Source organism: Phoxinus phoxinus (assembly GCF_949152265.1).
Source record: "Phoxinus phoxinus genome assembly, chromosome: 24".
In the NCBI taxonomy this organism is placed as follows: Eukaryota; Metazoa; Chordata; class Actinopteri; order Cypriniformes; family Leuciscidae; genus Phoxinus; species Phoxinus phoxinus.
Window position 1 is genome coordinate 20,868,389 of NC_136899.1, and position 10,696 is coordinate 20,879,084.

The following is a 10,696-nucleotide window of genomic DNA, read 5'->3' on the forward strand; positions in this document are numbered from 1 at the left end:
CGTCAGTTCCACACCATCACCCCCAGGTGGCCAACCTATTGAAGTGATAGTGAGGAGAAGACAAGCAGACCAAGACATAGACATAGAAGGACAAAAGAATGGAAACAGAAAAGAAAAGAAAACAAATAACAAACAACAAAGAACCCCAACCAATGTTATGTCCCCGCATACTATGTGTCATTTAACGTCTATGTGTAAGCATTTAAAATGAACCCCAATCATCTAAGGAAAGAAAAAACTAATAAATCTTCTGCCGGTGCCTTGACTCGTTAACAGTGGCGGACTGGGACAATAATTCTGGCCGGGAATTTGACTCCACTGCCAGGCCACCTCTGCTGCTGCAGTCACATAATCTACTGGACTGATAAACTTGTAGGCTAACCCGATTAATGTAACAGGTAGACTACCAGATGCAATAATATATAAAAAAATAACCCTTACAAACTCACTAGGAATACACCATTTATACTACCAAACCAATGATAAATAGAAAATTGCCTTAAATTGGCAAAATAAATAAATAAACAAACAAACATTGTAGGCTACATATTGTAGACTAGAAATGAAAAATCTAAATAACTAACACTGTATTCTTTTCCATACCATCTACTTGATTTATTTATTATTTAAACAATTTGACCCACTAACACTATTCTGTCTACTTTTTATACATTTTTATTTATTATATAAAAAATATGCTACATGTAGACAAAACGAGACTTGACACAGCACCACTTACATATTGTTGCTCGTTTGTTGGTTTAATTTTATCTATTGTGATTATCTAAGTGATTTGTATGTAGTGTTAATTTTGTCACCTATTTTTAATTTAGTCTTAGTCTTGTGCCAAATGTCTTAGTTAGTCTTAGTTTTAGTCAACTAAAAGTCTCGTCATTTTAGTCTAGTTTTAGTCAAAAGAAACTCAAGGTATCTTAGTCAAGTTTTAGTCGACTAAAAGTCTCGTTATTTTAGTCAAATTTTAATTAGTCGTCAAATTTTAGTCAAAAGAAACATTTCTAAGTTTTAGTTAAAACATTTTAGTCTTTTTTTTAAATAACAAATTATTTCTGAGATTATTTCTGATAACCATTTCAGTCAAATAGTGTTTCACACATCTCAAATATTGGTTAAATGTCATAATTACCTGAAAAAAATGTAATAGATTTTTTTAATGCAACTAGTTTTTAACATTAATCTGTTCATAACAGATGAATATTCTATCTCCTGATGATGGCAAGTAGAGACGATTGGAGACGAAAATGAAGAGAGATTTTATCTTAGTTTTTATTTTCTGCAAAACATTCTCGTCTTTTTTCGTCAACAATAATGCATGTTAATTTAGTCTTAGTCAGCGTTTTTGGACATTGGTGCAGTCTCGTCATCGTCTCGTCTTAGTCATGGAAAAAAAGGTCGTTGACGAACATTTTTAGTCTCGTCTCGTCTGACGAAATTAACACTATTTGGATGAAAGCGTTTGTCTGCCAAATTATTACAAATATAATGTAAATGTAATCTTGACCGACCTGTTCCCTTACTGGCGAACATGGCTGAGATTTTGCAGAAGCTTGCCGAGTCTGTGGCCAGGGCTTTTTTCCTTTTTAAACGCTCCCTCTCTGCTCCTCCTTTGCGTTTACGCTCCATTTTTTGAACTATTTAGTCAGATATTATTAGGCAGTGCTTCGTGACGTTGGGGTGGGATTGTCATTTTCACTCCGCCATTATGATTCGTCGATTGAGAGATCCGTCAATTAATTCGTAGTTGCACACCAGCCTATCCAACGCATTCTCATCCTAGGGCGTCATATACTGACACTTTTGACAAATATCTGCGTCTCATATTGACGCTAAAGGGTGTGCGTTGGATGTAAACGATTTGTCAAAGCGTCAGTATATGACGCCTTGGGATGAGATCGGGCTGATCGTTTGCACAGCGGCAGCCGGCAGGCCTTTTTTTTTTTTTTTTTTTTTGGCAGCCAACAGGCCAGAACGACCGTCAGGCCACCGGGAAATGTCCCGGTGCTCCCGATGGCCAGTCCGCCCCTGCTCGTTAAATACTCCTCAAGTTCCCGGCTTAAAAATAATAAACTAAAATAAACGTTGATGTTAAAGGATCCTATCCCTTGGAGTTGAAAATCAGTAAGCGGGTGTTAAATGTTTGTGAGATTGTATTTTGTAGCATGTGTAAAATCTCCTATTTCACACTGTATTTCCCATTCTCAGTTCTATCCTAGTAACAACCAATTTAACAGGTTTGGTACTTTTCTTCCTAATGACACATATGATGAGTTTTATTCCTAACAGAAACACAAAAACTCCTACCATAGTCAAAACTATCCATTCCAACCATGATAAATTCAATGGAATTCGAGCTAATTTCCTCTCAGACATCAATTTAGCTACTCCATTCGCTACGATAACATGACCCATTGCTTGAATTCCCTCCTCTTGAGCTTTCTTAACACTTCCTTTAACTCTCTTAACCATTTCAAAGAGTTCATAATTACTCTCTTCCACCAAATCATTATTCCACCACTGTGGATCTAACTGCAACAATTGCACATGTGGAACATGAATTCCACCCAATTGAAGAGGATATAGAATCTCAACGCAAAATGGATCCGGAGGAATTGGACATAACTTTCCTCCATATATCATATTTTCACTTATTCCATCATGTAATATGCACCACTGTGCTTCTGACACCTGCCATGCACCTGTGGCTTGATCTAAAGGAACTACTTCCCAAACAGCAGAACCATTTAGAGATAGACTAAACATTGTAGAGCATGAGCAAATTACCCACTCATGTTCCTCAACACAACAGTCTGTGGTAGAAATCATTGGTGTTTCGCCTTCAGCCCAATATCCATTCCTACCTAATCTAATTACTGAATTTCCTTGTCTAACCCCCATTGATTGGAATCGTCTAACTGTCATAATATTACGCTTCCCATATTGAGGCCATACCATAATCAAAGGTAATGTTCCAGAACCTGACAACGAATCTTCATTAATTGCGATTTTAACTAATGGAACATGTTTAGCAGAAGTCAAATTAAGTTGATTACCGAAAACCACTAACAAAGATTCTGTTATTCGCTCAGGAACTTGACCCATTCAAATAACTTGAATGTCCTCTACCATTTGATCCTTTAAATTCTGTGCCAAAAATAAACACGCCGCACGATGTGTCTCAAAGTTAGATGATTGCGTTAATGCATCTGCCAATTCCTTCGCTGCGTTATTAAGATGCTGCCCCGCTGCTATAATATGTAGAGAACCTTGAAGAGCCTCAGTGAGTCCTTTCCCAGTCATTGTTCCCACCCACTGAGTGTATTCGCTTAGTTGGTTCATTTGAGCAGTATTACTAATTGAATTGACAGAACCAAATACCCCTGCTATGTCTCCCCATACACTTCGAGGTTTACGATTTCGACTTCTCAGAGGATCCTTAGAGGTATAATATTTAACTTCTTTTTCCAACCAACTCCTTATTTTTGTGAAATTTCCACAATAGGACTGATCAAAAACGGTAAGAAGAGACATCAAGTTATAATTAATGCGTTGTCGCACCATGTGAGCTTCGTTTATCAAGGTTTTGGTTTCTTTAGCTAACAAGATACCATGAGCTGGTGCAATAGTTGTACTTGGGCATGTTTTAGCTTTGTTTGTATTTTTCCCAGAAAGATAAAAACACCGTCCAATTTCCCCAGTTTCTAGTTCAGTCTCACAATATTCGTTCGTATCTTCCGAATGCCAAACTCGTACGTAATTTCCCTTGAATCTTGTTGTCCCTGAGGAAGTATCCCACAGAAACCCTTCACATGGTCCAACTATGGGATAGATACAACCTTTGGCTAATGAATCCCATATTGTAAGCATGTGGGTACGATTCAAAACAAAATTAATTTCCACATTAGTAGAATTTATGAGGTTTAACCCCACAATTTCACATTGTTCTTTTGAACAAATTTCTCGTCTTTGAGCACTACCAGTATACCCCCCATCTTTCACCGGCCAAATTACTCTGCTTGTGTAACATTGATGGTGAAAGTTACATCCACTGTAGATGCCCTCACGATATTTAGCAAGGTCTTTATCATTACGTGGCACTCAATCCCATAATCCCCATTTGGAAATAAAGGGTAGAGTAAAATGTTGTCCAGATTTCAGAGTTGCATTCCTAGTGATTTCTTGAACTCGAGGGGTCCATAAAGCTTGGCTTTCTTGGTAAATGCCAAGTAAAACTAAAAACAAGCATACCATTGTCGTTGTGTATCGAGAATTACTTGCGACCAACTCTAATCAATGTCAATGGAATTGATTCCTGAAATGGAAGCAGAAAAATAATTAATCATCACTTCTTTGTTCCCAATCTTTAAAGTTAATGGATGAACATTGCTCAATCTCAGGCCATAAACCATCATCATTTTGTTCATTCACTAAGCAAGGTTTAACTTGTGACCAATGGTACCATCTATCTGTTCCTACACCCTTCCCTTTAAGACAAACACTTGTATCAGTTGTTAAGAGTATCTCATATGGTCCCTCCCATCTAGGCTCTAACCCTTTCCTAGAAATTCGTTTGACCATAACAAAACTGCCTAACTCGGGAATGTGTGGAATGTCAGTAGTGGTGTGTTTTTCATCCCATTGCTGTTGAGCTTCTCGCACTTTCTTATTATTGTCTTTGGTAGCTTTGTCTAGCATTGTGAGATAGCGTCGTAACTTCTCTTGGAACAAAGTAGAATCTCCTCCTGTTCCTGCAGGTGTTGTAGCATCAGGAAGTAGAACCATTGCTCCTCCAGTCATCAGTTACGCATAATTCCCTCAATGAGCTGACGAACTTGTGCTTCAGTCCACGTCTTCCCTTGAAAGGTTTCATCATGATTTTGCACACTGACTTGTTTAAATGTTGGACCTTGACCTTCTGCTCCACCTCCTTTAGCCCAACAATCTTTTCTTGAGTGTCCACGCTTTCCACAGTTGCTGCAAATCTTCAACCACCACTCTGTGTCCATGTTGTATTGAACTGTCGCCACTCCTCTTCGATTTGAATTGTTTCCTTCTTCCTTGTTTGATCTCATAGCCATCTCTAGACGGCCAGCCCATTGCATAATTTGGTCAAATGTTTCGCCTGGATTGACTCCAAGTGATAAGGCTTGTTGGTATTTAGAGCTAAGGCCATCCACAAGTGTGTCAGTGAACTGTACATCATCTCTGTCAGGTTGTTTCTTAGCACAGAGGGCCCATCTCTCATAAGCATTCCACTTACGCAGAGCATATTCGTCTGGAGATTCATCATCCTTTTGCTTAATTAATGTCACTGATGTGAATGGAATTTTACCGCTCCCCAATATTTCTTGGATTTCTTTTCGGAACTCATCTAATGCTTGCCAAAGACCCAGGGGTCGTCCCTGGCCATCAACCCACAAGTCTACCCATTGGGCTGTTGTTATCGACGCTGGCAAGCGTTCCCATCGGTCTCTTGGGATTTTAGCTTTCACAATTGTGTTAATGTCTCGTAGTGTCATTTGATGAGCTTCAACCAGAGAGTCTAATTCTCGCCAAAACTCTGTGTTTGGATCTTGTCTCTTTAGAGGAGGCAAGGCTGTGAAAATGGCTTGACGTTCTCCTGGTGTGAATGGTCTCTCTTCGGTCATCATTTCAGATTCTTCCCTTTTAATCGCAGGTGAAGAAAATTCAGGACCGATCTTATCAACTGTGATCATGTCGTCATCTCTTGTCTCGTTGCTCCAGTCAGATTCATAATTACGAGCTGGTGTAGATCTCAACATGTCTCTGTTTGGCTGGACTGATTTGGATCTCGTTATTATTGGAGCTGCTTGTGCAGATGCAATATACATTTTGTCAACTGGACCTCCATTTGATCTTGAAGCTTGAAGCTGTGTCAGAGGTTTAGATGAACTTGTATATTGTTCAGGCAAAGTTGGATAGATTGGTTTGTAAGGAGGAGGCGTTACAGTTGTTGCGGATTTCACTGGTGCTTGTGAATATTTCCTTTCAGCTTCAGTTATTATGTTTGTCCAATCTGGATCAAATGAATCATCACTGGTTGTATTTTCTTTCTCTGAACACTTGATAGACATTATTTTGTTCAACTTGTATGCTTCAATTTGAGGCTTCATCGCTTCAACAAGTGGAACTGGACCACCATTTAAATCGCAACAAATTCCACCTTGTTTCACAATCCAATGAGCTGCTAAAATTGGAAATGCTTTTGATTTGATCTTGTCTTTTTGCGACTTGAACCAGATTAACTGCTCATCGATAGATGCATTAATGTCCAATCCTTTTTTTCAAAAGCTTAGCTTGCTTATTTTTCTTCCGGTCTAGATACCAAGCAGATATTGTTCTGCTGTTACAGACACTTTCTGCCATTTTGCAAAGTTTTTGTCACTCTGTGTCTGTGCGCTCAGAACAGCTGGACAATGTATATGTGTGCGTGTATGTGTGTGTAGACTTCACGAGAGGGCTACCCTGCTTCTCCCTCTCTTCCTATGTGTGTGTGTATGTGTGTGTGTCTAGAAGGGGGGCCAATTCCGAAGGGAGGGGCTGATTCACTCTCTCTCTTCTCCAACTTTATGTGTGTGTGTGTGTGTATAGAAGGGGGGCCCCTGCTTCACTCTCTTTCCCTTCTCCCACTCACAGAACAAAAGAAAATGTAAAGAGCTCCAATGCTTCACTATTTTCTATTTGTTTTGTTTTTCAGTTCACAGTTTCTTTTTTTCTTTCTTTTTAAATATTTTTAGATTTTATCAGATTGATTTCTTTGTTTTATTTTAAAGCTTACTCAGATCAGTATCTTCAAATCTTTGAACAGCTTTACGGTCAAAGTCAGAAATGCCCGCGATCCTAGCTAGTTACTTTTATACTTGTATTACTTCAGCGTGTTACAATGTTTTAGATATTTTTCCCTGCCATCGTTATAAACAGTATCGCCACACTTAACCGCTTCTGTCAATCAAGTATCGCTTGTGTCTCACTTTCCTCGTCTCCTTCTGAGAACGAATCTTCAAGTGTGTTGGATATGTTTTAGGGATTTAGTCTGCCATCGTTATAAACAGTCCCGCCACAGTCCAACCACGTGAACAGTCCTAACCAAGCAAATTTTCTAGCTTAACTGTCTTACAGCTAATTCCCCCAAATGACTAAATGGCCTTTTTTCTAAAAAAGATCCATCTCCATCCCAGCATATCAAATATTGTTAGAGGATTACTTTTCAGAGAAACTTAAATAAGCCAAATTAAATTGAATTATTAAATTTGTATTTATTTTTATATTTTTTAAATTTTTCTTATGTCTTATATTCATTGGCAAAACAACTGGTACCTGAAATCACACAGTTCTTTTCAGCAGTTTCAGTCACTGTCTCTAATCATCAGGCAGACTCAAAACTTTTTTAGAAAGGAAAAAAGTCTTACCTGTAATGATTGAGACGAATGGCTGGATATGCGATCCTGTTCGTGACGCCAAATTGTAGATTTAAAAATCGTGCTTCCCCTTGTTAATTGATTTCATGGAAACAGACACCAGTGATTTTGCCAAGATATCTAATTTATTTTACCATTTTATATAAGACATAAGGGAGAGAACGGATCAGCAACAGATCTTCATTGCATCTCAGTCAGTTTCTCTCTCTCCGCCTAAACAAAGAGCTTCAGTTCATATAGGCTGAAACATGTGGTTTCCATTAACATAGCATAGGATGTATATATTATGCTAGGCAGAAAAAACACTGCATACATTCCACTCCAGACACACACTCAAAATCTCCCAAAGTCTCTCTCACACATATATGCATTCAAAATGGTATGTGAACAGTATGATTCATAAAACACAATGATTACAAATGATTATGAACGTATATAAAAAGTATAAAAGGTATAAAACAGATATATAATACTTCTGATTATGAATATTAATAAAAAATAATAATAATAATACTAAAAACAACATTAAAAATATGAGATGTAAGTCTTCAAAGACGGTTTAGTAGACAGCCTGACACAAGTTGTAAAAGGTCCAAAAAAAATCTGGTTATTTTTTGTGTTCAGACTATGCAGTTGACAGAGCCTTCCTTTAATTAAAGTCTTTGCACACAATTCTAAACTCACCTCTAAGAATATGAATAATATGTGATGAAAGTGTTAATACTGGGTTATTGTTACAAATTAAAAACGAGGCATGGAAAGAATATCACTAGCTAAAAACAAATTTTGGACAAAGCCAATTATAACTGTAAAAAGCTATTTTACCAACATCAACCCATAAGAAATTATAGCATTATAGCAAAACCAGGTCCACTGACATGTCGATGCCTTGCTAAGAAAGCATGACAAATCATCAGGGGTGTTTCAGGCTGTTTAGGTTAGGGTGGGCTGTGTTTTATGTTTGTCAAGCAATTGGGAAATAAAACGCAAAAAATTAAATAAATGAAATACATACACAATTAAACCCTGACTCGCATGCAAAGGGACATGCATTCTTTGCATGTATGCAATAATTTTAAAATTATAAAACACAAGATTTTTGTGGTTCAATTTAGCAATATTTAGGGCTAATCCTAAAGTGTGGCATGAGAGGCATTTGTAACCCAGGTTACTAAAGATGTTTTTATTTTTTGAAATAGAAAATAAAGAGACTGACACTTATGTGAATGAACAGTTCTCTTACGTAGAGTTCTCTCCTACTGCGTCGATTTAGCGACGCTACGGGAAAGATATTTCTTTGTCGAGATTGAAGCCCAAAAATTAATCCTTAATTTTGTAATATGTAAAACGCTTTTCTGTAGCATACAACCCTAGGCGGAGCAATACCGCTCGCCCATTGGCTGCTCCGCCAGAAAAGCACAGCCTATGCGAGGCCAGTGACGCTGACCAATGAGGGCGCTTCGCGCCCTTCTGCGTCATCTCCCGCCGAAACAGGCGTGGCCTAGGTCTATAAATACCAAGCATAGCTGCTTCCACTCCGATTTTCTTTACTTCACGAAGCTACACGCATCGTAGGACCGGATTCGAGCCACCACAGCCGTCTGATACAGCACCTCAGCAGGACGAGCCCTTACCTGAAGCCGCTGGTCATCGCCGCCTTCAGCCGCCGTTCCCTGCTGCGCTTCTCCGGCGTGGATATATCCTTTATCACTTTGTGTGTGTTTTGTGTGTGTGTTCGCCTACTGCGTCACACACTTTTTCTCACAAAGAGCAGCGAGCGTCTTTTTAAAGATGTCTCGTGTTTCCTGCGGCTCCTGCCGAGCTGCGCTCATCGACGGGGACCACCACGAGCTGTGTGTTTCCTGCTTGGGCGAGGATCATGCAGCTGTCGCTCTCGGTGATGGCGGCTGCCATCATTGTGAAAGTATGCCCATCGCGACTCTGCGGACTCGCCTGGCATCTTTCACCGAAGCTGCTAACCCACCCCCTGTAGCGCCGCGCCGTAAAAAGCGCCGCGCTCAGCGGGTTCCGGAACCCCCCGCCACGAGGAGCTCGCCGCCGCCGCCGCCGCTAGCTCCTCTCTCCGCTTCGCTGGAGTCGCTCTTCGACGAACAAAAGCCGCAGCCTGCCGCTTTGTCTGTCATGGACGACGACCAGCTAGCCGCATCTGAGGGGGATGACGACTGCTGTTCGCTTCTCGCTTCGGAGAGCGAGGGATGGGCGAGCTCTGTGGACCTCCCCTCCCCCGCCGTGCCGGAACGTCGAGGAGGAAAGATCAGCATCGAAGCAGAGCTGATGCGTCTGCTCACACAGGCCGTGTCGAGCCTCGGCCTCAATTGGTCGACGCCCGAACAACCTGCCTTCAACCGGCTGGATGGCTGCTTCCTCTCTGGAGAGCGCGCTGCGCCACCCTCCAGACACGCCCCGTTTCTTCCTGAGCTTCACGAAGAAGTGGCGAAATCTTAGAAGGCGCCATTTTCAGCTAGAGCACGTACCTCTGCCTCCCCAGCATTCTCCGTTTTGGACGGTGCTCGAGACAGAGGCTACCATGCTCTCCCTCCGGTCGAGGAGGCCGTAGCGACTCACCTTTGCCCACCCTCTGCTGGACGGCGGGCTAAGGGAGTAAAAGCTTGCCGCACGTCATCAGCTTTGAACGGCCGTGTGTACGCCGCCGCCGGACAAGCTGCATCGGCGCTGCACACCATGGCGGTCCTCCAAATCCACCAGGCCAACCTCATCCAACCTCAGGCCAAGAGACATTTGTGGCTGACTCTCTCTGAAATGGCGGAGTCAGAGCGCTCTGCGTTCCTCGACGCTCCCATTTCACCGACTGGCCTCTTCGGATCCTCCGTGAAGGACTTCGCGGACCGATTCGCTGAGGTGCAGAAGACTTCGCAGGCCATGAGACATTTCCTGCCAAAGCGCTCCAGTTCCGCAACAGGCCGCCCGAAACAGCCGCCTGCCCGAACTCAGCAGCGCCCCGCGCCCGCCGCTCCGGCCCAGCAGCAACAGGCCCGAGAGAGACCACGGTCTCGCTCCGCCGGACGCCGCCCGCCGCCGCGTGGTCCTCGGCCTAAGATCGTACTCAAGCCCGAGGCCTCGGCGCCATCCTAGCCCTGCTAGGAAAAAGACGGTGTTCGGGTCCCGCTGCGGCCGGACTTCCACCCAAAATCCCCGCTTGTACAGCCCTAAGTTCCGTGTTTGTACCAGTGTACTCAGCAGCCAACAAACCGGCCGTAAAG